General features: G+C 43.1%; 1 protein-coding gene across 3 annotated transcripts in view; it reads right to left on the reverse strand.

Annotated features, from left to right (window-relative positions):
• MAP3K14 (mitogen-activated protein kinase kinase kinase 14) overlaps positions 1 to 27,036 on the reverse strand; it is a 61,468-nt gene that overhangs the window by 30,825 nt on the left and 3,607 nt on the right. The window contains exon 1 of one of the 3 annotated variants that reach the window (XM_075177352.1): positions 2,254 to 2,484. The exons of 1 other annotated variant lie outside the window; for it this stretch is intronic. The gene's annotated coding sequence lies outside the window, so the exon portion shown is untranslated. Of the gene's footprint in view, positions 1 to 2,170; positions 2,485 to 27,036 lie in introns of those variants that run through there. One more of the 3 variants, XM_075177353.1, reaches the window with a different exon arrangement.

Consider the following 27,036-nt stretch of genomic DNA (forward strand, 5'->3'; position numbering starts at 1 on the left):
AGCCTGGGGGGCAAGACTCGATTTAGCAGCCTATTTTAAAGGGAAATAAATGCAGGTGGCCCAGTGACCCAGCCCAAGGTAGCCCACTATGGGACCGGTCCGCGGGGCAGATGCCCCCTGCCCCCCAGCCCAGCCTGCCCCTGGCTGCCACCACTGTGTATAACAGGCCCACTCTAAGTAGCATAGCTTAATAGACATTTCACAGCACGATGGCTCAGTGGTTAGCACTTCTGCCTCACATCGCTGGGGTCTTGAGTGCAATTCCCGACCATGTCCTTATCTGTGTGAAGCGTGTATGTTCTCCCTGTGTTTGCGTGGGTTTCCTCCGGGTGCTCCGGTTTCCTCCCACACTCCAAAAACATACTAGTAGGTTAATTGGCTGCTATCAAAATTGACCCTAGTGTCTCTGTGTGTGTGTGTGTGTGTGTGTGTGTGTGTGTGTGTGTGTGTATGGTAGGGAATTTAGACTGTAAGCTCCAATGGGGCAGGGACTGATGTGAGAGAGTTGTCTGTACAGCGCTGCGGAATCAGTGGCGCTAAATAAATAAATGATGATGATGATTTCACAAACAGAAAAATCTAAAACACATGCAAAATGAGTTCAGTTCTACACCATAAAGCTGTCAGGCTCGGGAGCAGTAGGTAGTGAGGACAGAACAGAAGATAGATAACAACAGTCCACTAACTTCAAAAAACTGTTCAGCAGGAGGAGTAGAAGTGTAATTTCCACTTGTCTGGTGAATTTATCAGATGCATTACCACAAATAGTCTTTCAACCCACAAAATGGCTGAATTTGCCTTGTGTAAATGACTAGAACAAAAAGGTGCACTTACACTTTGGCAACTTATGTAGGCCTATGACAAATTATGAATATGGGGCTTCACAGAAAGAGTGGTACAACTAAAGTTAATGGGCACAAATGTAGATGTGAATAACAGTTGCTTTTCAATTTCTGGTCCATGGCAGTATAATGTCTGGGTTTATATATTCCAATTATAAAGGACAAATCTCGTCTTAAAAAGACCTTTCCTCACAATAAACAGCCACAGATTGTGTAACTTGAGCAGTATAAAATCTCATTTGATACACAACAATAAAGGCTTGTCATGTATAAAATGATGTCTTCTCTGATATTACAGGTACCAAGTTGGTAGGAGGTTTGAGGGAAACACTGAGTGCATCACCAGTGGCAACAGACTGAAATGTCAGAATGTAGGAGGCAGCCATTTTGTTTGACTGCTTACTTGGAATGGAAAAAATTTACTTGTAAACTATGTAAACAAGGAAAGAGTAGCAACTGTATATAACATGACAATAGTTTGTTGATATGGACTGAAGAAAAATCAAATTCACCCAACTGGACTGGTGATGTCACCTGTGGCCCAGTGAATAGCACTCATCCAACAAGGTACTTTTGTCTTACTGGATGCAATTAAATCACTTCAGATATTTTAACAACATTTCCTGCAGAATTTAAAATGTGGGAGCTACATCTCACAAGAAGTGGGTTTATAGAAGAGGGACCCTCACTATGCTACTTCTAAAAGTGTGGAGAACTCACATTCAAAACATTAGAAATGCTTCATAGATGCCCAAGTCAGTTAAACGGAAACCAAACTTTAAGAAAAAAATGTTTTGACAAACCTACTACACACTTTTTTGGTGAACTTATGCTTCTTCATATGGTGGAGCGTGTATATTTTGATTCAAACTCTGTATAATAATAATAACATTAATAATAATAATAATAATAATAATAATAATGCCCTTCAACCATATAAACATAATAATTTTTGCATTAAACCAGCTGCAAACAAAGATACTTTTTATTATCTGCAATGCACTGAATTTGTAAACTTTAAATTATTAACAAAAAAAATATTCATAGGTGTCATACGCGCGTGAAATACAAACAAGCCACTGCCACACAGACAGGCACTGTCGGCCTGACACACCTTATCAGGTGCACTGTACTATACACACACTTGCGCACACTTCCTGCTTGTGTGGCCTAATATACAGAGGTAAGCCTTAGATAAAAGAAATTGTAATCACAGCATGGTCACACTTTTTAGATGTTTTTTGCACTTGCAAGTGTGCACAGGAATATGCATATTGCTAATCTAAAGTCACAGACACACACTCAGACTGCAGAAAGTTTTCATTAACCTGTTTATCACATATTCTTATGGCCAAGTCTCCAGGCATACAAGCACACCCCTCTCTAATGCCCAGTAACCATCAGTGCTTACCAACGCCTGTTGTTCTTCCTTTGCCTCTTGTCTCCTTGACTTTAACACTGGTTTCTTTCCCAGTTCACGTCTCAACCCATACGCTCCCACTTTTTCTCTCCTCCCTTCACTCTCCTCTCCCCTCCCTCCCCGATCTGCTCAATCTTTGGTCCCAAAGTTTAATGCTTTTTTTTTTCTTCTTCTTCTTCCTCCTCAAGCAGATCTACAGCTACAGTTCTCCTTTCCTCTCCTCCTCCTCACATGTGATGATCTCATGCTCCCCCCTCCCTTATGCCGGACACTTTTTTTTAGTCTTGCTGATTGGTTCTCAGCCTCATGGAATTTCCCGGCAAGGGCTTTAGCTTACCAGAAGACAGCAACCAGTTAGGTTTACAGTGTGAGATCTGTCGCACCTGTATTTATTAACACTTATTGTGAACATTGTAACAATCATAGACTTGTGTGCACACTGTAGCAGCAAGTTGTACTGCTCACTGCAGCAACATTCATGCATTGTACAGGGAAGCTGAGACAGATCCATGCAGTGTTCAATCCTTTTTGCTCCTGTGTTTTTGTGAAAGTACATTAATTAACCATTTGAGAACAACTTCCTAATGTTTATGGGCCCTTTAAGAAGACGCCAAAGACTGCACACTGGAAAGGAAACTGTTAATTTGCTTTGGCAGGTTGTCAAAACCCGTAGGCGTACAGTTACAGACATGCCCATAAATAGGACTTCCACGTAACAGCTGTCTGTTCTCCTAAGAGAGAGAGAGGGGGACGTATGCAGAAGGGATGGGGGTACAGAGAAAGTAGTGAAAGTGCCATGTGACTGATTGAAAGACAGAAGTAATGTGGACACAGGGATTAGAGATACCAAAAGGATTGCACCAAATAGATGGAGGAAATAAAAAAGCTGAAAAAAAGAACAGAAGGGGGGAGGGGGCAGTGGTAAAAAAAAGAAACTAAGAAGAGGAACAAACTGAGTGAGAAGCAGCCAAGAGAGAGAGGTTTAATTTCTACTTGAGCATTTCCTGTTTACTAATTGAGGAATAGATTTGCAATGATTTACTAAGTCATTTGTAATAATTTTAGTAAAAAACTCTATGTCTTCCTGCTGCATCCACAGGGGTACAGTTATCCCACAGCTGTGGATTACTTGTACATGACACAGGCAAAGATAAATGGCAGATCACTTGTACGAACCTCAGTGGTTCTTGCAGACAGGCATCAGGGAGGTGGGTGTGTAGTGGGCTAGGTGTCATAAGATTCTTAGCTGGAAACGTGAAAATGGGAGTGGTGCTGGGAGAAAGTATAAAGTACAAGCTTCCTTGAAAATATACGTAGCCAGTTACAAAATAACCAGTTTCTGCAAAAATTTGGAGCAAGATCCTAAACTTCAATGTCAGCACATTTTTCAATGGAAAGTTATGCACATCACAAAGCGGTCATACCACAGAGTCTGTACAGTGTGTATAATTGGGGGAGGTAGTTGTAGATGTGACTCAATTCAGAAAGTGGTATTTATTAAACAAATATCTGTTGAAGTGATGCATATATGCATTGCACAGCATGCTTGCATCAAACTGGTATTATGTAAATGTCAATACATTTTTAGTTATGTGGTGATAAGTCTTTTCACTGAAAATACAAACGTTCACATAGAATAAGATGTGTCCTCTGTGTCATCATATATTCTGTGACTTGATTCAGGGAAATAGTAATTGATTAGTACACAGGCATATTGTTCTAGTTTCCATGGCTGTCTAGGAGGCATGATTGGCTGGCACCATATTAACAAATGGATCTGAATATCCTAAAGCAGTGGATCCCAATCTTGATCAGTTCGAGACACCCTTAATTTCTCCATAATTTTTTCAAAACACCCCTAAGCCAAAAGAATTACCAAGAATTCCCCTGCCTCGCTTACCACCAGACCTGGCCGTGGCACTCCTGCAAAATCGTTGCGGCACCCCTGAGAGCCACGGAGCAGTTTGGTAACCACTGCCCTAAAGCTGTAAGTTGTTTGCTTCTTTCCATTGGGGTACTAGATACGCTCTACAAAATACTCCAATATCTATGGCTTCAAATTGGTCTTCCACATTAGATTCATTCTGTAATGCAGGGCAGCAAATGGCTAAATACACAATTGCACAAAATGTACATGAGATTATACACACACACACACATATACATATTGTGCTTCACAGTGGTCACCCTTTGCTTTAGCCAACCAGAGAGGAGCTCGGTCTTGAATACAAGTGTTGCAGGGGCCACACCTTGCAGAGCTAGACAATATCCAAGACAACTACTACCAAACCAGCTCATAACACCCTCCTTAACCAATCTCCCAACACGGAGCTCCTCCACCCTCCTACAGACATATGGAGATGCACCCTTATTAGCCAGAATAATGCAGGTACTGCAGTCTTTATTAACAGACACTATGACAGAAAACAGCAAATCAGACATCAGAGTTGGGTGGATGGACTGAATAAAAGTGAAGTTTGTAGAATTTTATTTAGTGCATGAAGATACTGAAGCAGATTTACAAAACCTCTGAGACAAACTCAGAGACATGGAATAGAGATCCTTCTGCAATAATGGAAGATTGACCGGGGTACCAACTTTATTTGAAGTAGCAAATATTCAGGTCTATACTGTTGAGCTGTTCAGATTCCTACCTCAAGCCTCAAATCAGAACCTTTGGTTTGACCGGATACAGAGGCTGTTCAGTTAAATTATAGGTGAAGCTTCTCCCTACTCTTCTGGGTCTGCCTAGCTGGGAGGTCACCGTAATTGCTGAATGTATGCTCATACACCAAGACCATCCACTCTAATGATGCTCCTAGCCCTTGCATCTCGTTATACAGAAAGCAGATACAGTGATCCTGCAGGAGACTCATTTCTCATACCACCACCCTCAAAAAAATGTCTTACTCTTACTATCATGAAATCTTTGCTTCAAATGAGCCAACCAAACACAATGGCTTAGCCATCCTCTTTAGAAAGGAAGGACTTCCCATTTCTTGCCATAGAGGTCATAGAGACATCTGAGTGTCACCTTATTCTGATGAGTCCTCTAGAAACTTTTTAGCCATATTAGTGTCCATCTATGCTCCTATTAGCAGCCAAATCCTATTTTTATATAAAGTCTGGTGATATGACTCGCAAACAGAGATCCTTACTTATTATGGGGAAACTCTAATACAGGGGTCAGCAACCTTTTTCTATGAGTACACCGGCAAAAATCTCTTCAAGCCCAGGTGTGCCAGGTGTGTGTGTGTGTGTGTGTGTGTGTGTGTGTGTGTGTGTGTGTGTGTGTGTATACAGTGGGTGAAATAAGTATTGAACACATCAACATTTTTCTCAGTAACTATATATTTAATGTGGCTATTGTAATGAAATTTACACCAGATGTCAGCAACAACCTTTGCAATCCACACATGCAAAGAAATCAAACCACATATGTCCATAATTTAAGTTTTGAGTAATAATGTGAAATGAGACAGGGAAAAAGTATTGAACACATGAAGAAAGGGAGGTGCAAAAAGACATGGAAAGCCAAGACACCAGCTGAAATCTATCCGTAATTACAAAGCAATCCTGCCAGCTGGTTCAGCCACAACTGATGGCCTATAAAAAGGTGTCTCATTACGAAGGTGTCACACAAGAAACATCTCATGATGGGTAAAAGCAAAGAGCTCTCTCAAGACCTTCACTACCTTATTGTTGCAAAACATACTGATGGCATTGGTTACAGAAGGATCTCTAAACTGCTGAATGTTCCAGTGAGCACTGTTGGGGCCATAATCCGGAAGTTGAAAGAACATCATTTCATTATAAACCGGCCACGACCAGGTGCACCTCACAAGATTTCTGACAGAGGAGTGAAAAAAGTTAGAAGACTTGTTGTCTAAGGACCACTTAGACAACTTCAGAGAGACCTGGAATTAGCAGATACAATTGTTTCAAAGAAAACAATAAGTAATGCACTCAACCGCCATGTCCTGTATGCACGCTAACCACGCAACTCCTTTGCTGAAGAAAAACTATGTTAAAGCTTGTTTAAAGTTTGCCTCACAACATTTGGACAAGCCTGTGAAATACTGGAAGAATATAGTGTGGTCAGATCAGTGCCGTAACTAGACATCTCAGTGCCCTGGGCGAGACAGGGCACCGGCGCCCCCCATCAAAGTAGGAGTGACATTTGCCAAGTGGGTGTGGCCAACCTGTGGGGGTGTGGCTAGCACTTTACTGAAAGAATTCTGCTACACATATTTGCAAATGCATGATATATATATCTATATACATATAGCTATCTCATATTATATATATATATATATATATATATATATATATATATATATATATACACATATATATATATATGCGCCCACACAATACAAATACAATGCCTGTGCCCACACACACACACACAATACAAATACACATACTTTTTTTAAGTAGTTCCAATATCTGGGCATGTTCTCGGCCTTCCATGTGGCAGTCAAATAGTGTGTTTGTAGCAGATGAATAGATATATGAATATTAGAAGATGAACTAGTGTTGTCCTTTTTGCAAAGCAGTTGAGTTCCGTACAGCAGACCACTTATAGTGCATTTCATGAACCTCTCTTGTGCACGTCCTTAGAGAAAAGTGGTCTGGGAAAATACACCCTTCTCTATCCATGCTTCGGGTATATTCAACTACATGCTTTGAGCATCTCATTCTCATTTGTCATGTCCCTGGTAAATTGTATGCTAGATAACAACAAGATCTCTTGTTTTACTGTTCCCCAAACAATGTATACAATTCAGGATGCTCCCCTGGAGAGTGCTCAGCACTTATGGCTAATATTTGTATTGTACCAACCTACCCTTTGTCTGTGATATGTTGTCTCAATGAAAATAAAATCTCAACTGAAAAAAATAAAAAATCCTTGCCTGTACTTTTCATCCACAAACAGATTACCTGTTCAAGCAGAAGTGCCACCTCTTCTGCTTTGTTTACTTCGGAACGTTTACAAGGGAAAATTTATATTTTAAAATAAATACTGTGTATTTGAAATGATTGGATAGTAGACTACTATCCAATCGATTCCAAGTACTACTATTAGTAGTACTTGGAATCGGGATATCCATGTGTTGTTATTTTGAGGTGACTGCAATGCACAAGGTAGAGAGCTGCAGTTTTCATTGAGAAGGCGTTTTCTAATATAAATGCATAACAAATACTTACCAATTTCCACAGCAACATTTCTGCTTCTCAAATACTATACCTACTGTACACTACTTTATGGTACAAATACCTCGGCGCTATGAGCATATGTAAAATGTGCAATTTATTGCAAACAGCAAAATATAATAGTTCTGGCCAGAACAGTAGAACACAAGTCCAGTAAGTAAATCACAGTAAACAAAAAGTGATTACATATAAATCACAAATGTACAATCTCAAAGATATGCTTCTGGGTTACAGACAATATAACTATAGTCCATCTGCGGTGAAGCAGAGGCTGGTACACACAGCTGGGTTAAATGGAGATTTCAAAATAGTCCACCAATAGTAAACCCTGTGATTTATTTGGAGTTTTTCCCAATTCATAAGCTTAACACAGTCTTCCACACTTAATAGAATGGGTGCCGATAGTTGACCACATCAGAGGGCAATGCAGGGAAACAGCAAAAACGGAAGACAGTCTTTGGACTTACAATTGCGGAAGGACGGTCACCTTCCGATACTTTCCTCTAACAGAACATCCACTTCGGTATGAGGGTAGTTAGTGGAAGTTGTGATGTCTCCATTCATTTAATGCGCGCCTGCGGGAGCCAGTGGGATCGAGGAGACTGCCGGGAGCAGCCATAAGATCAGGTGACTGGTTTTTTTTTGCTTTTTTTTTGCTTTTTTTTTTAACTTTATTAACACGGCCGTGATTTTTTTTTTTTTTTTTTTTAGTGTGCCGGCAGTCTGTGCCACAGAGGGGAAGGTAGCGGGTGGCTGCTGCGCCCCCTTAGGCTTGCGCCCTGTGCGACGGCACCGCCCGCACCACCCTAGTTACGGCTCTGGGTCAGATGAGAGCAAAATTGAACTCTTTGGATACCAAAATACACACCATGTTTGGGAAAAAATGTCACTGTACATCACCCCAAAAATACCCTTCCAACAGTGAAGTTTGGAGGTGGGAAGATCATGGTGTGAAGCTGTTGTTCTGTACACGGTATATCATTATAATATTAATAATAATGGGGCCAACAAATAAACGTTCATTTTATGCCATACAATAGTGCCCCCAGTTCATATTATGCCACAGTAATACTCCCAATTAATTTTATGCCACCCATAAGTGACCCCAATCCATGTTATGTCACATAGCTGTGCCCCCAATTCAAAGTATGCCACATATTTGTGCCCCCAATTCAAAGTATGCCACATATTTGTGCCCCCAATTCAAAGTATGCCACACAGTTGTACCCCCAAACCATCATGTGCGTGATACTTACCCTTGGAGTCAGCGCTTCCACACGTCCTCTTCACCACAACCTGTGCTGCTGCCTCTGTAAAGCAGCTGAAGATGGTGGAAACAGAGCTGCTGCACATGCACATCAGCTCCGTTTCAGGCATCTTCGGCTTCTTTAGTTTGACAGCTGAGGAGCCCGGAGTGCCAGACAGAAGTGGTCCACGTCTGGCACGCGTGCCGGGGTTTGCCAACCCCTGCTGTAATATCACTGTACACCCCAGACTGGTCAGATCATCCCAATCCTATATCCCATCTTTCCTCGATATCTATAAAGAAGGCTGCATTTCAAAGTCTCTGTCAGACTGGGATCTATCAAGATCATGCCAGAATGTGACTATACATTAATTTCCACTGCACAAAATAGGTACACAAGAATAGACCTGTTGGGAGCAACAACAAATCACTACCTCCACTATTCTTTCTATCTTTTGGTCCTATCACAGCCCGCTAGACAGTGGAGAATACACAAATACCTACCGGCATCACCTAAGACACAAAAGGCCCTTTATGAACTCTGATGTTTTTTCTTTGTCATACCTGCCTATTATTATTACTATCATTTATTTATATAGCGCCACCATATTCCGCAGCGCTGTACAGAGAAAAGTTATCACTCACATCAGTCCCTGCTCCATTGGAGCTTTCAGTCTAAATTCCCTAACACACACAAGGGTCCTTTCAAGTTAGCAGCCAATTAACCTAGTAGTATGTTTGTGGACGGTGGAAGGAAACTGGAGAACCAATAGCACACCAAGAAAAACATGGGGAGAAGATACAAACTCCACACAGTTAGGTCTCTGGTCAGAATAAAACTCATTACCCCTGCACTCATAGGCAGCAATGCTAACCACTGTGCCGATGTGTTACACCCTAGATAACACTTCCACTTCCAATCATTGGTGGCCAATACCAGTTGAATGAGGAAAGAAATTATCTGACCGACTACAACATAATTAACACCTTTCATAATCATCATCAGCATATTTATATAGCAGAGGCATATTCTGTAGCGCTTTACAATTGGGAACAATCACATTAATAAAACAATCCTGGATAATACAGACACAGATGTAAGAGGGCCCTGCTTGCAAACTTACAATCTATAGGAGTTTAAAACATGAGGTTAAAATCTATGCCGCAGCGATGAAAACCATTCTCCATATGTGGATACAGAACTCTCCTCCTATGTTAGACATTTTCCAGGAAAAAATGTTCTTTCTCCTACGAAAAGGACTGGTCGGAGACGTCATTACAGAAGGGCACATTAACCCGTAAATTCTTTGAAACTTGGGAGAGTTACATTAACATACTGCCAACCTCTCTGCAAATACAGCTCCGAGATTGGTACGAAACCAGAATGTTCCTTTAAGACCCTCTAATTTCTATTTAGGAGTAGGCTAAACTCTAGCTTCGCCTTATGTTCTCTCCGCATCTCAGACCTCCCATTTCTCTACCAATATCGCTTTGAGTCGAGGACAATGAAGCTCCTCATATGTCCTCTCCTATGACGATAACCTATTCTTTGACACAACTATGGTTTTACTAAAACGAGTCCATCTCAGGAGTTCTGACGGGACTTCCTATGTCCACGAACTCGGACTGTTGCCTCTCGTGTTGAGGAAAAAATGACTACGATTCTCTTGTTGCCCCTATAATAGTATAACTGTTTACATGTACATGTATGTATGTTAGATTTGATACTGATTGATACCTCTCAAAGTATAATTGTTTATTGTACAATTCCAAACACCTTCAATAAAAATGTATGTAAAGTTCTTTTATAAAAGTTATATAAAAAGCATGAGGTTAAGTGCTACATATTGTATATTGGTCCAGGCAGATTGCAAAGGTAAAAAGTGCTTAGTAGGCTATGTGATCCAGTCACACAGCAATGTAAGCCAGGGGGCCAGAGAGTTGTTCTCTTGTGTGAACTGTATCATATGCTCCCTATACCTGGAGAATTACATGGCCCTCTCTTCCAAAATTAAAGCACACCTCCCCAATATATTCCCAAAAATCCAGTATTACTTTCACACTCTCCCAATCAGAGCCCCCTATCCAAATTAAGGTCCTTTCAAAAACCATCTTGCAAACTCCATCTGGAACAATAAGATCCCTAGAATCAGACTAGCGCTTCTTAAGTAACCCACCAAATGGAGCAGAGGATTCCCAGACCTAATTAGATACTATTGGGCTGCCCATCTAAGCCAAACCGTGGCCTCCTATGCACCACTGTTACCTGGCTGGATATGGAATCCAATCACATCAGACACCTCAAACACAACAGAATAATTCCAATAAAACTCGTCTCCAGACCTATCGCACACCTAAACCGGCAAGAATTCAGTTTATTTACAACCTCCTGGATAGGGGAATACCACTCTCCCTTGAAGACCTACAGAATAAATACCCAAACCTCCAGCCCAAATTCTTTGAATATTTGCATCTCAGACACTAAATAGGCAAACTCCCTGCAGTAAAGATCTCTAATGACCTGACCCCCTTGGGAGATGTTGCCTGTAGCAACCAATAAGATTCTAGTTATCATTTATTTACTACATTCTACAAAATGACAGCTAGAATCTGACTGGTTGCTATAGGCAACATCTCCACTTATTCAAACCCACAATTTGGTAAATATACCCCTGTATCTCTTCGTCCCGGAGAACAGGAATGATCTTCTCTCTTACTGGAATCATACTGGACTCTACGATGGGCTCCAGATATAGAAACAAGAGAGATTGGGAGAGGGATCTTGTCCCTCCAACCTCCAAGGAGGACTACATGGTGACATTTAGAGAAAATGGAACCACTTGTTCAATCTTCACTCTCAAAGAAAATGCAATACAAAATTTACTACAGACTTGATAAGCTAGCTATTGTTTAGCTGTTCCTCTTCCGGTTGTTGACAGGATTATGGCCATCCAGGCACATTCATATAAGAACTCCACCTTCTAGGACATGGTCAGGGACCTCCTCTCCTTGCTCCGCCCATGCCGGGTCTGCAAACACCCTTGGCCCTTCTCCCTTAGCTACACCTACAAAACGCGGATGAATGTCCAGCAAAATGAGCCTCTCACATTTTGGTGGTGGTCAAATATCTAATCGCTAAGACCTAGACCTGGACCTGGAAGCAGAGAGAGCCACACCAAGCATTAAAGTCCTCCATATGGTTCATATCCTGTATAGAAAAAAACAAAACAAAAACCATGCATCATCTACATGATAAAGAGTATAAATTCCACCAGGAGTGGGCTCCTAAGCTTGTTCTATAAAGCAAACCCACGCAAAGACCCATGAATTCATAAGCTTCCATCTCAGTGTTCTCCCCATAAAATTTTGCCAGCCTGGTGGCATAAAGTAGCAGCCGGGTGGGGGCAGTTGTAATACTCTGCAATAATAATGAAAATGTTGGAGGTTAATACCCACACCTGCCAGGACTGGTCAGACTGGTGGTCAGTGGTCAACACACACTGCTGGCTGTAGTGCTCACATAGTGCCTGTTATACTAGGAGAAACAATGGTCTATTCCAATGGAACAGGACTCTGTTGGGCTGCAAGAGCCGGTTGGCAAGTAAAAACTGCCGGGTGGAGCACCTGGGAAATAGGTGCTGGGGAGAACACGGCATCTCCCTCCCCATCCCTCTGCATCCTGACCTTCATGGCACCCATTTACCATAGAGGACAACCTACATCTCAACTCCATAGGCCCCACTTTGGAGTTTTGCCCCTCTACCCCTTACCAGTGACAGCCACTGAACAACTCCCCCCCTCCCCAATGACCTCTACCCACCCACAAGCCTTGTTTTCTACTTCCATGTTTGTTAAGTTGATGTCTTGTCTGATACAAATTTCCCTCACATTTATATATGCCTTTATTATAAAAAGTTGTTATTTTTTCTTTATACCGGATTACAGAAGTCTAAATTGGTCATTGTTTGTTACTTGCCCACTTGTATCCATTTTTTTTTCCAAAATAAATAAATCATGGAGCACCACTAAAAGCTATCTGAAGAAAATAAGGTAAATCTAAAATCATCATCTTCTGGAGAGTCTGGAACAAACTTATGTTGCATTTGCAGCTGACAGAGCTTAGTTAGTGGAAAGGGGTAATTAGAGTAGATGTTCACCTTTGACAAGCGGTCAAAATACGTGAGTTAATATAGACGAAATTAACATTTCAAGAATATATCCCCCCAAATACATTTTATTAGTAAACCACTAACCCCAAGGGATCAGACAGCAGGAAGATGCCATAATATGGCTTGCAGCTTGTCCTATAAAATGGTTTACACATGTTCAGCATGCAGAAGTAATCACACTCGGTAAAATACAATGAAGTTCTATGGGAGCGTATATAGGACACTAAACTGCAGGGACATTCAAACGATTTTAATAAACACATTTCTAACGCTCTGATAAAGCGAGGACAAGGTACAAGTCTGTGCTTTTAACTAAAGTAGTTTTTCAATGAATGTGTGCAAGCCTAAATTATTGTAATGCTTTACAATGTAAGCTTTTACAATCAGATATCAGTGTAACCTTTGCACTGAGTTGATTTGTCAGTTATTTCTTACTACTCCTATGGAGTCTTGATTCACAAAAGGGCCACCACCCCATAACCAGAACCACACTGTTCACTGGTACTCGGATACCCGCAGGACTTGATCCCAGTAGTATATAGTTGTTAACAGTTGTGAGTGAGGTAGAGTCAGGGAAACTCACAGCTATGGAGCAACACATAGACAAAACAAGACAAACAGCACCCACAAGAGGAGAGTCAACTGGCAAACCGGCTCAGACTTCAGGAGAGGCGCACTAGGTCAAACAGGCAGAGAATCGATGGGCAGGCAGAGATCCAACAGCAAGGTCCAGGAAACATAGCCAAGATTCAACATAGTGAATCCAGCAGCAGAAGATATACCAATATATATAGGACAAAGATACAGGAACTATCCTAGGTAAACACTGGATTTGTAGAGGGGGTGTTTCTAAATGTTTACATGTAGAGATGACATAGCCAGGCCATTCAGGGGACGTGACTTGCATTTAACAAACACTAGCCCTCCTTCAGTCTGGGCCATTCTCCCTTGTCATACCGCGTGCACTCATTGTTTACTGTATGCGGCTCACGCTTCGTGCTTTCCTGCATTTCATAGCAGCACAAGAGAAGACATACCTCCCAGCTATCCCTGCTGTTGGGACAAAATCATGGCTGTGCAGGACTAAGTAAAAAATAAATAAATTTAATTAAATTGTTCATATGCTTAGCAACAAGGCATGAAAATGAATTGGATGTATTGGGAAAAGTAGTAACCAACATCTAATACAGTGTTGGCTAACCTGTGACACTCCAGGAGTTGTGGAACTACAAGTCCCAGCATGCTTTGCCAATATATAGCAGCTAATTGCTGGAAGCACAAACACACTCAAATCTTTTACTTTCCCTTCTCCTCTTCTTGCCCCAGAAGTCAATAACCACTACCCTCCAGCAGGGGAAACGGATTAGCAGCAGAGCCCACAAATTAAGAATTTCCCTTGCTTACCCATAGCCTTCCAAACATATACTCACTATGACCTATAAAACTGCATACATAGCTCCCCAAAAAAGGTTTACAATAGTATTTTCTGCTTATAAAAAACTGCAGGCAAACATGGTGCTTCTACAGTTCTTTGTCAAGCTCACCTTTAAAACAAATTGGATAAAACATCTATTAATGGCTTTCTAGTAGGAACCCAAACAGACCTCAAATTATATGCTGTTTAAATCGAATGGATAAAACATCCAAAAGAGATAATTAAAAGGTGAGTTTAATAAAGAATGTTTAGGATACAAAAAGAATTTAGAAGGTATCATGCTAGTCTCTCTCCCCCCCTCTGTACTTTTCTGAAGATGTGGAGGAGACAGAGAGCAAGTATAAGAGAGGTCCCTAACAGGAATACTATCAAGCAGATGACATTTTCAATGCATGGCTATTTTGCTATCATACACTTGCATGTCACCATCCTGGACTTGACATTCATTTTTGGACAATTTAAACATACATTTTTGTGTATATGATTTTATTTCATTCCTACCTTATTACTGTTGTATTTTTAGGAGTTATACCATGTTTCTATTTTGAGGTTGCGCCATAATGTACATAATGTTTTTTTGGTATTCATTGTATCAATGGGGTGGCACATGTAATATGTTGAGTTGGGCTACATCCTTGCTAATTTTGCACTTTAAAAGTTTACAAAAAGAAATTCTTGTCCAATATTAGGAAGCTCATTCACCAAATCACCTGTATTAATAGCCTCAAACACATGAACAAACTAATACAACACATCCTGAACGCAGCTGTCAGACGGCAAGCTCCTGGAAGAATCCAGAGTCTCCCACACAAACAGCAATTATTTGTGTAGGGTACGAATATAGTTTTGAATAAAATACATGCATCCTGAAAGAGTTTTCTGTACCTTGCGGAAAAACATGGGGCCTGTGGACAAATCTGCCATTCACATAATGAACAAACAGAGCTTCCAGGAAGACTTATAAAATTCCCCATCTGGACAGCAACTTCTCATCAACCAGCAGTTACTCCCCAACTAGAGCTCATCCCTTCTCCTCCACTGTACCCACTTAAATAATACTGATATAACACCTTATATATCGCATACACTTGAACTATTTTATTGCATCAACATAATAAAAATAATAATAATAAAAATAAAAGTTACAAATAATACAAAACATGTTTGAGGAAGTACTTTAGTTATGAATAATATGTGGAATGTGTAGGAGTGAGTGAGAAAACAAAATCAAACATTTAGAATAGACCAAACCATTTTCAGTTCTAGGCCCTGTAGCTATCCAGTTGTTGCGAAACTATAAGTCCCAGCCAATCAGAGAATTATTAAACCAACATGTAGCCCTGAGAATTTGAGTCTTTACAGGGAAAGACCAACCTATAGGCAAATCAGTGATATTGGAACCCCATGCACTAAAGAAACTTGTTGGCAATAAAATTATGAAGTATTCATCGTGCTAGACTAACCAATGGCCAAATATTAGAACATTCACTTTGTTAGATCAACCTGTGGCCAATCCAAGCATTAGAATATTCACTGTGCCAGATCAGCCTGTAGCCAGAGTATGAAAACTACCGCCGTTGCAGGGAGTGTGGTTGCTACGGAGCCTGGAGGTGACGGCACCCCGCAGCTGCCACACTCCCTGTAACAGCAATATTTCTGCCATTACACCTACTATAAATAAATCAAACACAATTTTGCTTTGAGCCCCTGCGATGGATTAATCCACTCCTGATTAGAATGTTCACTGTGCTAAAACTCCCTGTAGCCAGAGTATTAAAACATACACAGGGACAGATCACCCTGTAATCATCAACTTCTGCCCAGAGTATTAAAACATTTAAAGAACTAGTCTAACCTGTACCCAGAGTAATAGTCTAATCAACATTCACAGAACTAAAGTTAGAAAAGCCCTCAAAATATAGAGGTGAAGCATGTCTCACACTTCGTTACATCCAGCCCAGTGGCGCACGCATGGGGGGTTTCTGGGTCTCCAGAAACCCCTCCCCTCCGCTAAAAAAGTGCCCTATTATATTGTATACAGCACCGCCGCGGACGCTTCTTTGACAATGCCGCGGCTGCTGTATAGTACAGTGTTGCCTAAACAGAGCTGCTACGCATGCGCGGCAGCTCTCTCGCTGTCTCTCGCTGTCTCCACTAATTGTGACATGTTAAAAAGGAGAATCAACAGATGCAGATAAAATACATATCATTATTCAATTAGGTTTAATACGACATGTACTAATGTATTTTAATTCCCTTTTGAAACCTGCAATATGTCTAGTAAATGGTTCTAGTGCAAATCCCCCCTTTTTCCAGCAAATGCCTTGTTTACTAGGTGGTAGTGCAACTTTAACGACACTTAAGTAAAATAAAGTAGTGGTAGTTTGGGTGCGACAGTTTTTCTGTATCATATGATTGATTACATACTATCCACCCACATGGTGATCTGAAATGCTGAGCATGTTGCTTGTGGATAACATTCCGTAGTGTATAGAGGAAATAGACTCACAATATACTGTGATGTATGTAAACTACAATGATATATGCACTTGTGCTGCCACCATGCTCTTTGAAGTAGAACTAAAAATATAACAATGGAAACATACATTAAAGCCTTCATTTTAAGGCTTTGTTGCTTTGTGGTGTTACACATTTTAAATGTGATAAATGTGGAATGTAATTGCTTAGGAGCCAGCAAATATTTTGGTAAAAATTTGCAATCAATGTAAAATGTTACAGGTACATCTACTTATACATTGCACAGCAGCATAGAAGCATTCTGAAAACGATCAGTATATAATTGCTCGAAATCGTAAGCTATATTGCAAAAAATGCTGAGCATGTTATACCATGCAGCGATCAACATGCAGTATTTGTCTGTGCTCTAGATAGAGTCTTATACCAGCTTGTGCCCCTCACACAAATCCATACCTCCTAACATGTCTGTCCCCAGCAGCTGGGTAGGGGGCATGGACATGTTACAGAGGGGCACTGCCCTCAGAGGACTGCCAGCGCTGTAAGACTTCGTCCCTGTAAATATATGAGCTACTGGGGTTAGGAGGAAGTGACACTATGCAAGAGCACGACTAAAGTGTCAAACCCGGAAAAAATAGCTGCTTTTCAGCAAATGCCCCATCCGAAGGACAAACTCAGCTTCAACATTTTCTTATACTTGCTTACGTTGCCTCGTTGGCTTCAGGGAGATCCCGGAGGAGGTGGGCGGGCGGGGGCGGGTCTTGACAAATCGCATAATTTTGGCAAAGACGACGCAATATTTCAGTCAATAAGCCCCCCCACTTCTCTATTGCGGGGGCGAGAACTGGGAGGTTGCCCTGCTCTCCCGTGAGCCCTGGAGGTCTCCTAGAAATGCAGAGTCTCCCGGACATTCCGGAAGAGTAGGTGTCACAAATCGGGATCTTAGCCGCACTTACCTCATCCGCCGCTGTCATATCACGGCTACCTGTGTCCCTTCTGGTCATCTGCAGCATTCCCGTTCTCCACACCTTCATTTGTAAACAAACACATACTGTTTGTCCTGCTGCATGGGCGCGGCCATCTTGGATGCAGTCAGGTGATCATTCCAAACCAACCAGATTCAGAAGCTGTGATCACATGAACTGATCAGCCAATAGTTGTTTGGGACATCCTATTTAAACCTGCTGCTGTGATCTGTTCATTGCCAGAACAACACACTTCTCTCCAGAGGATAGTTCTTGGCTTCAGTGTTCCTGACTGCATTACAAGTGCAGTGTTCCTGTCTGCATTGCAAGTGCAGTGTTCCTGATTGCATTACAAGTGCAGTGTTCCTGACTGCATTACAAGTGCAGTGTTCCTGTCAGAATTACAAAGTGCACTGTTCCGGTCTGCATTTCTAGTGCACTGTTCCTGTCAACATTTCTAGACTGCTCATTCCCCTGCTATATTCTACAATGAGCAAGAAGATCATCCAGGCTGCTAAGTTCTGTTTCACTCATGCTCCAGCTAGTCCCAAGGGTCCCGAATCGGATCAAGAAATTCAGACGACCGTGACAGTTTGTTCTGGCCTAATGGATCCGCTAGGGGAACATACCCCGAGGGAGGACTCTGTCCAAATATTAGCTGAACGCATTGAGAGACAAGAAACTAACCAGGGGCAAATTTTGAATTTGCTGCAGGATGTTTCTACACGTATGGATACCTTGCAGTTATTCCGCAGTCAACCATCCCATACTCCGCCTGAGCCAGTAATACCTGCTTCACTACCTACTTCATCCAGACTCCATCTTCCCACGCCAGCTAAATACAATGGCGATCCGAAGAATTGCCGCGGGTTTCTCAACCAGTGTAGTATACACTTTGAATTACAACCCGGAAATTTCCCCACTGCACGTACCAAAACTGCTTATATTGTTTCGCTACTATCAGGGCAAGCTCTGGCATGGGCATCACCGCTCTGGGAAAAATCTGACCCAATTTTATTTGATATTGATAGCTTCCTGTCTACCTTCCGCAGAATATTCGACGAGCCTGGAAGAACAACGTCAGCCGCTTTAGATATTCTGCGCCTTCGGCAAGGGCAGCAGTCTGTGGGCCAATATGCCGTTCAATTTCAAACACTTTCCTCTGAACTATCTTGGAATAACGATGCTCTTGTTGCGGTTTTCTGGCAGGGCCTGTCTGACCACATTAAGGATGTATTAGCGTCTCGGGACTTACCTACAACGCTAGACCAATTGATTACCACCTGCAATCGGGTTGATCTTCGGTTCAGAGAGAGAGCTCTAGAAAAGAGGAAGCTGAAACACCCCAAGTTCCACCCTATTCAACGGGTCCGTGTACCGTCTCCTTTCCCTGAAGGACCCATGCAATTAGGCAAAGCACGTCTTTTACCCACCGAGCGAGAACGGCGAGTTAGAGAGAAACTTTGCTTATACTGTGCCAGTTCCGGACATCTGTTACATCATTGTCCTCGTAAGCAGGGTAAACACAACCTCCTAGCTGACGATGAGGAAGTGAGCCTAGGAGTGGCTCTTCGCTCCCCACAAGGCAAGGACTGTATTATCCCAGTCACTCTGAAACACGCTCAAGGCTCCCAATACATTTCAGCCCTGCTGGATTCTGGAGCAGCTGGGAATTTCATGTCTGCCAGATTAGCTGCTGAACTAGCCATTCCACTAGAGAAAATTCCAGTGACCATCTTTCTCTCTGCGGTTGACGGTAGCCGTATTCCAGGGGGTACCATTACGCATCAGACTTCTCCAGTGACGCTCCAAATAGGAGTTCTGCATTCCGAGTCTCTTACCTTTTTGGTCATCCCAGAAGCCACTAGCCCTGTGGTTCTCGGGTTTCCATGGCTTCAAACGCATAACCCCCATATTGACTGGTCGACTCCACAAATCCTGGCGTGGGCTCCAACTTGTTTCGGGTCCTGTTTACAACGTGTTCTTCCACATTGCTCCACCTCTGATAAGGAAGTTTTGCCAGTTCCTTCTGCCTACCAAGAGTTGACAGATGTTTTCAGTAAGCAGGCCGCTGAAACTCTACCACCTCATCGGGATTGGGACTGTCCCATTGATCTTGTTCCGGGTAAAACCCCACCGCGTGGCAGAGTCTACCCTCTTTCTATCCCTGAGACAAAATCTATGTCTGAATATGTAAAAGAGAACTTGGAAAGGGGCTTTATTCGCCCATCCTCTTCACCGGCAGGAGCCGGGTTCTTTTTTGTAAAAAAAAAAGATGGTGGATTACGTCCCTGCATCGATTACCGAGGTCTCAACGACATTACCATCAAGAACCGGTATCCTCTGCCCCTCATCACAGAGTTATTTGACAGAGTCAAAGGTGCGCAAATATTTACGAAGTTGGATCTCCGCGGGGCTTACAATTTGATCCGTATCAGGCGTGGCGATGAATGGAAAACCGCCTTTAACACCAGGGATGGGCACTACGAATATCTTGTCATGCCATTCGGTCTGAGCAATGCCCCAGCGGTTTTTCAGAATTTCATAAACGAAATCTTTCGGGACTTACTGTACCATACTATTGTGGTATATTTGGACGATATCCTCGTTTTCTCCTCTGATACCCAGTCCCATCGCAGACATGTTAAAGAGGTCCTCAGCCGTCTCAGAAGGAATAAACTGTATTGCAAGCTTGAAAAATGCACCTTCGAAGTTGAATCCATTCCATTCTTGGGGTATATCATCTCGGGCACCGGTCTCCGTATGGACCCAGAGAAGGTGCAAGCTATTCTTAACTGGCCTCAACCATCTACACTAAAGGCAGTACAGCGATTTCTGGGATTTGCTAACTACTATCGAAAATTTATTCGTGGCTACTCTACTGTAGTAGCACCACTCACCGCCCTCACCAAAAAAGGAGCTAATCCTGCCAAGTGGTCTGAAGAAGCCCAATCTGCTTTTCAACTTCTGAAACAAGCATTTATTTCTGCTCCCATACTCAGGCAACCAGATTTAACCTGTCCATTCTACTTGGAAGTTGATGCCTCATCTGTCGGAGTAGGGGCAGTTCTCTCCCAAAAACCAGCTGATGAGCAATGGCATCCCTGCGGGTTCTTCTCCCGAAAATTTTTACCAGCTGAACGAAATTATGCCATAGGGGACAAAGAGCTGCTTGCCATCAAATTGGCGCTTGAAGAGTGGAGACATTTACTTGAGGGAGCTCGTTATCCTGTCACAATATACACGGATCACAAGAATCTGCTCTACCTTAAAACTGCACAGTGCATGAATCCACGTCAGGCCCGATGGGCACTATTCTTTTCTCGATTTGATATCCATGTCACCTTCCGTCCCGGTTCCAAAAATCGCAAGGCCGATGCTCTGTCACGTTCTATGGTAAAAGAAGAAGATTCCATCATTGTGGATCCACGGCCTATTATCAGCCCACTCAGCATCGCAGTCAGTAGACCCGACAATACACCTCCCCAGGGGAAAACTTTTGTTCCTGAGAATCTGCGTAAAAAATTGCTCCAATGGGCACATTGTTCCAGATTTGCCGGTCATGCTGGCATCCGCAAAACTCAATCTTTCATATTGAGAAGCTACTGGTGGCCTACGCTTCATCAGGATGTTCAGCAATTTGTTTCCGCATGTGGCAGCTGTGCCCAACATAAAAGTTCAAGACAATCTTCAGCTGGCCAACTTTTGCCTCTGCCTATTCCCACCAAACCCTGGACCCATATTTCTATGGACTTTGTTTCCGAATTGCCCAATTCTAATAATTTCAATACCATCTGGGTCATCGTTGACCGATTCTCTAAAATGGCGCATTTTGTTCCTCTCCGTGGACTCCCATCAGCACCTATCCTGGCTCAGCAATTTATAAAGGAGATCTTCCGTTTGCATGGGTGTCCTGAAGAAATCGTCTCAGATAGAGGAGTTCAGTTTGTGGCGAAATTCTGGAGATCCTTGTGCCAAGCACTACAGATCAAACTAAACTTCTCTTCGGCCTATCATCCCCAATCCAACGGGCAAACGGAAAGAGTTAATCAAGACCTAGAAACATTTCTCCGTTTGAACATATCCTCTTCTCAAGACGACTGGGTAGATCTGCTTCCTTGGGCAGAATTTGCTCATAATAATCATTATCACGAATCCTCTGCTTCCACTCCATTTCATACGGTCTATGGCCTACACCCCAGGGTACCCTTGTTTACTCCACTTCCTACAGCCTCAGTACCTGCCTCTGAAGTTTTCCTAAAGAATTTTTCAGGCCACTGGCGCCAGGTACGGGAATCTCTACTTAAAGCGTCCCAACGCTACAAAATTCAGGCCGACAAAAAGCGACGAGCCATTCCAAGCTTCAAACCCGGAGACAGAGTCTGGCTGTCTACTCGCAATCTACGCCTCAGAGTTCCATCTATGAAATTCGCTCCTCGCTTTATTGGACCGTTTAACATCTCCCGAGTCATCAATCCAGTGTCCTACAAATTACATCTACCATCTTACCTAAGGGTACCCAACACCTTCCATATCTCTCTCTTAAAACCACTGGTGCTAAATCGGTTTTATACACCCAAACTGGTTTCTCCTGAAGTGCAGACTGAACATGGTGACGAATATGAAATTAAAGAGATCTTGGACTCTCGGTTTCGACATAAAACCTTACAATATCTAGTCGACTGGAAAGGCTATGGTCCAGAAGAGAGGGCCTGGATCAAAGCTTCTGATGTTCACGCTCCATCTCTCATCAAAAAATTTCACCGCAAGTTTCCAACTAAGCCCCAATCTAAGTGTCCAGTGGCCACTCGTAAGGGAGGGGGTACTGTCACAAATCGGGATCTTAGCCGCACTTACCTCATCCGCCGCTGTCATATCACGGCTACCTGGGTCCCTTCTGGTCATCTGCAGCATTCCCGTTCTCCACACCTTCATTTGTAAACAAACACATACTGTTTGTCCTGCTGCATGGGCGCGGCCATCTTGGATGCAGTCAGGTGATCATTCCAAACCAACCAGATTCAGAAGCTGTGATCACATGAACTGATCAGCCAATAGTTGTTTGGGACATCCTATTTAAACCTGCTGCTGTGATCTGTTCATTGCCAGAACAACACACTTCTCTCCAGAGGATAGTTCTTGGCTTCAGTGTTCCTGACTGCATTACAAGTGCAGTGTTCCTGTCTGCATTGCAAGTGCAGTGTTCCTGATTGCATTACAAGTGCAGTGTTCCTGACTGCATTACAAGTGCAGTGTTCCTGTCAGAATTACAAAGTGCACTGTTCCGGTCTGCATTTCTAGTGCACTGTTCCTGTCAACATTTCTAGACTGCTCATTCCCCTGCTATATTCTACAATGAGCAAGAAGATCATCCAGGCTGCTAAGTTCTGTTTCACTCATGCTCCAGCTAGTCCCAAGGGTCCCGAATCGGATCAAGAAATTCAGACGACTGTGACAGTAGGCAACTATGCATTAAAGAAAAGCAACTAATGAATCTCTAGAGACTGAAGTGTCTTTTACATTTTTGTCTCCATTACTGAAGTCATGTTGTCTTACCTGTCAGTCTTTGATTAAATCTTGGCCTCCATGAAAAAGGCCACCTCCATAGGCATCAATACATGGACATAGGACACAATTTCTGAACTGTGTCATCATGCCACAAATGGCAAAGCCAACCACGTCTTGTACTGGCTCAGCATCAGAGAGAATGCCAGACTCTTTAGGGAGTGAGGGAGATCACCCCTATTTCAGGGAGTCTCCCTGACATTCAGGGACAGTTGGCAAGTATACGCTTCCTGGGGATGTCAAAATACTTGACCAAATTCATCCCTCACTACAGTGAAACCATCACACTACTGAGACAACTTCTACACCAGGATGTGGAATGGTGGTGGAAGAAGTAGCAGTGTGCAACATTCACCAAGCTCAAGGACACACTCACGAGCCTTTCTGTTCTATAATACTTCAACATGAAACACTATGGTGCTGTCAGCTGATGCATTGCAACATTGCACAGTCTGCATTCAGCTCAAAAAACCTGTGGCTTTCCCTCCCTTTCCAACATGGAAACCCGCTATACACAATTAGAGAAGTTCCATACCTTCATCTATGGCCACCATGTCATTGTCAAAGCTGATCACCAGCCCTTGATCACCATACTGAGAATACCATACATACTACTCCCACAAAGGATGAATAACAAAGATAACATTTGGACCCTCTTCTGGTCGTACATCTATGGTGATAATGAATGTAAATTCTACATGTGTGCCCCGTGCAATGACTTCAGGGGTCACCAAGCGAAGGAACCAATGCAACTGCACAATGTTCCACATGAGGGATATTGTGATGTATGTATCTAGTGACACAAATATGTACTTAAATATTATAACAAATAAAACTGGACTTCTGAGTTTAAAAACAACAAATAACAACTAATTTTCTTAATGTAAATAAAGAATATGGTTAATATATAACCTCTACTGCATGTAGAACTTATTTTAAGAGATTCCGAGGTTACATATAATTCTTGTGACACATCCAAATTGGTATTGTAGCACACAAATGTATCCTGAATCACTAGATGGCAATCACTGCATTATACCATCCTGCATTAATTGCCATTACACCAGTCTGTGCTCAACACATGATACTATCTCTGTGTCCCATCTCCACCTCCATTAATCTTGCTCCATTGCTTGCCCAAAAACCACACAACAGTACAATCAAGTAAACAGTCAGCTTGTACTGACCTCACAGAAATGACTGTATTAAATAAACTATAACACATAGGGCCTGATGCAGGATTGGCGTCAGGTGCCGTCCCCGCAGTTCCGCTGCTGCCTCTTCTGGCTGCAAGCGCCCCGTTGCCTAGCAATGGGATGTAACTTCTTCTGTGTGCTTGCACACCAGGATTTCCCTGTTGCTAAGCAACAGGGACGCTCCCCTGCAACGTTGGCGGTCAGTGAGATCACTGACGGCCAGTTTTCTCATATCAGGGGTCCCCTCCAATTTCCTCCTGCTCCAATGAGGTGTTCCCAAACCTGTCTCTGGCACTATTAGGGTGCCAGAGTATTAGGCTCACACCTGAATCCAACGTACCTGTTCCCAGCTATCTGCTACATTGTGTTCCTGGTTTTGATTTGGCTTGTTCCTAGACCTCTCTTTTGATCAAGATTTGGCATCGTATCACTCCTGTAACAAAAGGTGCAGAGTCTAACAGATTCCCCGGTCTTCGCCAAGAACTGCTGCAAGGCAGGATGGACTTTTGCGGCCAGGAACATGCAGGTCACTGTCCTCTGATCAGCCAAAAAGCATAACACAGAGGAGAGAAAGGGAAATGCGAAAGCAGATCAGCTAGCCGAGGACTGGTACATTTGCGGTAGCAAGGTACAAAATCAGTATACAGAAGGGAAGTCTAATAACAGGCCAGAATCTGGTACAAGCAATAGTGCAGTACAAAATCAGTATCCAAGAGAGTGGTCAAAACAAGTAAGGACGGGTACACAAGGAATCACAAGGGAAGCCAAAGTCAGCAGCAATACAGCATAACAGGGTTTCAGTCTGGTATGAATACCTGTTGCTCTGACACAGGTGCAATATCAGAGTGAGATTTACATACTCTGCAGGTTTGAATATGCCACCTCATGTGACCGCCCAAATCAGGAAGTACTGACCTCTACACAGAGGAAATCAGCAGCACAGGAGTGTTGAGCAGGCGGGGCCGCCGAGAGGGGGGGGGAGTGGGTACTAATTACCCAGGCCCGGGCATGCCAGGGGGGCTGGCCCAGGCCCTCACTGCCCACAGTTTTTTTTTTGTTTGCCTTTTTTTCTGTTGCAGCTTTTTTTTGGGGGGGGGGAGTAGGGGGGTTTGCGTTTGCGAACGGGTTCGGGGCTCGGCCATTTTGTTGGTGGGGGAAGCAGGGTAGTAAAAAATAAATAAATAATTTAAAAAAAAATACATATACTCATGTGAACGTGGCGCCGGCGTCCCTCCTCCTTCCTCTCTGCTCTGTTTACACTAAATGTCGGGCGTGACGTCATCAAGTCACGCCCAACATTCAGTAATGAGCTGCGCAGAGAGGACCAAGACAGAAGCAAGAAGAGAGAAGACAGAAGAGGAGAGAAGAAAGAAGCTAATAGACAGGTAAGTCAAAAAAGGGAGAAGAGCAAAAAAGCACAGTAAAGAGGGGGGGAGAGAGAGGCACAGTATGAGGGAAAGGGGGAAAAGAGAGGCACAGTATGAGGAAAAAGGTTGGGGAGAGAGGCTCAGTATGAGAAAAAGGGGGGAGGTTCAGTATGAGGAAAAAGGGGGGGAGAGAGACACGGTATGAGGAATAAGGGGGAGAGAGGCACAGCATGAGAAAAAAGGGAGGAGAGAGGCACAGCATGAGAAAAAAGGGGAGAGAGGCACAGTATGAGGAAGGGGCGGGGAGAGGCACAGTATGAGGGAAAAGGGGGGGGAGAGGCACAGTATGAGGAAGGGGGGAGAGGCACAGTATGAGGGAAAAGGGTGGGGATAGAGGCACAGCATGAGAAAAAAGGGGGAGAGGCACAGTATGAGGAAAAAAGGGGGGAGAAGCACAGCATGAGAAAAAAGGGGGGAGAGGCACAGCATGAGAAAAAGGGGGGGTGCACAGCATGAGAAAAAAAGGGGGGATGCACAGCATGAGAAAAAAGGGGGGAGAGGCAAAGCATGAAGTAAAAGGGGGAGAGGTAAAGCATGAGAAAAAAGGGGGGAGAGAGGCACGGTATGAGGAAAAGGGGGTGGGAGAGGCACACAATGAGGAAAATGGGAGGGCATAGTATGAGGAAAAGGGGGGGAGGCACAGTTTGAGGAAAAGGGGGAGAGAGGCACAGTATGAGGAAAAAGGGGGGGAGAGGCACAGTATGAGGAAAAAGGGGGGGAGAGGCACAGTATGAGGAAAAAGGGTGGGGAGAGAGGCACAATAGTGGGGACTAAATTTAAGATGGGGTGGTTTTGGGGCTACTGAATGTGGGGGTGAGTTTGGGGAGAATGAGGTCTCTATTAAATGTGCCTATGAATTATTTAATGGCAGTGATGGTTGCGGGAAACACACCCAACTATAAGGGGGCCCCATGTAGTTGTTGTACCGTGGCCCTGAATTCCTCTTGGCTGCCCTGTGAGCATGTAAGTTTTGTGACAACTGCCCTGGCATTATCTTGGCTTCCCTGACTATTTTGCCTTCTGATTTGGTACCACTTTGTCTCACTGGTTTAGACCCTGGCCAGCCTGACTACCCTCTG

Source organism: Mixophyes fleayi, chromosome 6, assembly GCF_038048845.1.
Source record: "Mixophyes fleayi isolate aMixFle1 chromosome 6, aMixFle1.hap1, whole genome shotgun sequence".
NCBI classification, from domain to species: Eukaryota; Metazoa; Chordata; class Amphibia; order Anura; family Limnodynastidae; genus Mixophyes; species Mixophyes fleayi.